At 32.2% G+C, this 3,458-nt stretch overlaps 1 long non-coding RNA gene across 1 annotated transcript; it reads right to left on the bottom strand.

Moving 5' to 3' along the window:
* Positions 1-226: 226 nt before the first annotated feature.
* LOC128238812 (uncharacterized) lies at positions 227-1,113 on the bottom strand. Its single transcript, XR_008261777.1, has 3 exons — positions 964-1,113; positions 590-654; positions 227-368 (listed from the first exon to the last, which is right to left on the bottom strand). It is a non-coding gene; the product is annotated as an uncharacterized LOC128238812 (long non-coding RNA).
* Positions 1,114-3,458: the final 2,345 nt, after the last annotated feature.

The raw sequence follows: 3,458 nt of genomic DNA, 5'->3' as shown, positions 1-3,458 counted from the left end.
CAGACCAAGTTTACAAATTTTAAATTAAATTAAATAAATGAACTACAAACACACAATTCACTTTACAATGCTTTATTCCAAACATGAATAAACTAACAGTTATTCAATTATATCAAAGAAGCAGAAATAAAATCATATGATTCATGTATAATATTTTAACAAATTTTAACTCTTGCTTCTTTGAGCAGAACTATATCGACATTTACAGTTTGTTTATATTCCAACCAGTTGCTTTAAAATCTGAATTTCACAACACTTTGATGAAAGTGCAGACTGTTATTCTTCAACTTGGACTTCTTTTTGTGACAACTGTTCTTTTAGGGAAGCATTCTGAGCGGTAAGTGCAAACATATCCAAAGGTGACGTCCCTGAAAATAAATGCATAATAAATTTTACATTTAAGACAAGATGTTTAAAACTGACTTCTACCATTTCTCAACAGTGTGGGAATACCTTTGTTTGAAATGCAGCACCTATTGATTTACCGAAAGAGTTCACACCGTTAAATACCACACAACCTGTGAAGACCCAAGTAAAACAGAACTGACAACAAGATCATAGGCATTGTTAGAGTGTTGGTTTCACTTACATGGACATTCGGTCTGTGTTTCTACTCCTGCTACAGTGTCTGCAGGATCCTGGACCAGCTTTTCTCTAAAAGAAATTGTTGTTATGTTGATATATTTATATGCAAATTTACACAAAAAAACTGTGTAATTTCCGTGTAATAATGTTTTCTTCAGTTCTTTTTATTGTTCTTTTCTGTAACATACAAACTACTTGTATTAAAATATATGTAACTATAATGCTGTTGTTTTGTAATGAAAAAAGGAACAGTGGCATTTTAAAAATGAGTAGAAGTCTACAAAATAATACAGTCTCAGTTTTGCAATTTATCCTACATAGTACATGTTATTCAAGTGTTTCGCGCACTCCATAAAGATAAATAAAACTCTAACCCACAGGCATGTGATATCTTGTATTAAATGCATACACTTGCATTTTGTGTATAAATGCTGCCATAAGTTTCCTTTCCAAGTGACCGCTTTGTGGGGAGTTTTCTTGAAGATGTTATTCTCCAGCCATCAGCTGATAATGGGTCAGGATACTCTTTAGATGGCCCATTTCCTTCATGAAAGTGCTTAAATATGCATAATAGTAAAATATAATTAGTGTGACAAGACTCCACAATGCCAGTCAGTAACATATTATACATATTATACAATAAAACAGTAGTTTAAACTTGACACATTCATAACCTGATGGAAACTGTCAACTAGCATGATCATGGAGGTCAATATTTAGGACACAAGAAAGTAAACAAAATAAACATTTGGCATGATTTGCAGAATTTAGAATTATAATTGAAATGATTGTATTTTGATCGTTTTACGATAAAACCAAATTTTAATTTACTAACCTTCGAGCAGACGTCTTCGTGCTTGTTTATCCTGTTGACATTCAGTTTCTCGTGTGGCCGTCCTGTGTCCACAGGCTTTCATCCAGCATTTGTACTTCTCAATATCGGATTATAGGTCGGAAATCGTTTAAATCGGCCTCCATTTAGTCCCTCCGGATACCTTAATCTGCATAACATATTCCCCATCCGCATCGTTTAACCATTTTCACAAATCAGTCTTAAAACTTCAATAAAATGTCCGGTTGTAAACAGTTATCGCTGCTGTGTTTGTGGGTAAAGATGGCGGACGGGACTCGGTGAATAATTTGCAGCTTTCTCATTGGTCAATAATGATTAGTTTGATTGACAGGTCGGATCGATGTATTTTCAGAAAGTGTAAAATAATAATTTTGATATTATTATATATAAATGAAAGATAACACCTTAGGTATTCATAACAAACTATTAGAATTGAAAGTAGTTACGACACATACTCATTACAAATTAAACATTGGCCGATGCAAGTGTCCATAAGGATCAGAAGTCCCCTTTCTGACCTGGCACCCAGCCCTTTACAAATTGTGGCTGGAACAGTGAATAATAAGTATGTGAAACCATTATCAATGAACTTGTTTGATGTTATTGAAGATTGGTACCTTGAAACCCCTTTTATGATTCAAGTTCTCTTCAAAGGTTTCATAAACAAGGTAGCATAAGGCATGCTGATGACAAACAATAATTTTTGTGAAGAAATATACAATATTATATTGCCAATATGACACGTTTTTGAATTCATTGAATGAAAAATAATAGTGATATGTAAATGATTTAATCAATTATGTATTAAGTTCTTGTGTAATGGATGATTTGTTTTAGATATATTAAGGTTTGCATTGATCATTACGTCTTGAAAATTTACAATACAGTTTTCTAAAATTCATTTAACACTGAATGAACAGTTCTCAGACAGTCCAGTTGCACAAAGTATTACTACTTGACTGACTTGTTGTTGTTGTTAATTAAAAGCTCGGGCTAAACAGTATTATTTTTATTTTGTAAGGAATCACATGACAAGGGTATTTATCTATCCATCTATCTATCTTCCATTAATGTCAAACCCCTACTACGCACCTAGACATTTATTTTCAGACACTTCTTCAAGGTCTTTGAAAAGCCCCACTTACTTCAGCACTAGTGTAATATATAATTATGTTTATATTTTCAATATGAGTCATAAGTGATATAAAACAATAACTTATTTAATCAAAATTACTGTAACCTTTGTAACAAAATTGTTATAAAGTTTTGAGATAAAAAATATCTCCTTAAACCAAATTGAAAATCGCAGTCCTCGTTATTTCTAGCAATGTTCATTTTCTAACCCTAGCTAATTAAGACTGTAATCTTGAAACTTGATAGGATCATAAAACATTCCCGGATGAAACTATCAGCGGCTCATGACAGACCATGTTATTATAATTAAATGCCCATCACTGGCCACCACATTTTGGGGAAAAGTGGAAATCTGCTATATATGCGTAGGACTGTGTTGATGTTCAGGTGTTTTGAATGTTTATAGAACCTATGGTTCAAACTGTTCCTTGCCCTTCTTGGTAAAAAACACGAATAGTGCATATAAACATGGAAATAATCAAAGCAAACATATAATAACGGAATATTACTAATGTAACGCTTTTCTGATGTTCCGTATCACGACTCAGTCGGTGTTTATGGTCTGTGTATTGCAGAATATACATCATATCATGTGCTGCAAATCGTTCATTTACCTTTAACAAAAATGACTGTCATAACATGCAATGAATTTCAACGAGTGAGCATTAAGTTAATACATAATTTCACGATACAGAATTTATAAAGATAGATATATTTAAATATGTATTATATGAACACATGATGGGTTTTTTCTCGATGTCTTAATTTAATAATAATGATTCATACCGATCTTTTCAAAACAGTTGTACCAATAACCATATATTTGGCATGATTTGAATTAACATTATGTTATCTCTTTTATTTACTTACAGAGACAGTTTCCAAA

This window comes from Mya arenaria, chromosome 6 (genome assembly GCF_026914265.1).
Source record: "Mya arenaria isolate MELC-2E11 chromosome 6, ASM2691426v1".
In the NCBI taxonomy this organism is placed as follows: Eukaryota; Metazoa; Mollusca; class Bivalvia; order Myida; family Myidae; genus Mya; species Mya arenaria.
This window is presented reverse-complemented; position numbering and strand designations above follow the sequence as displayed.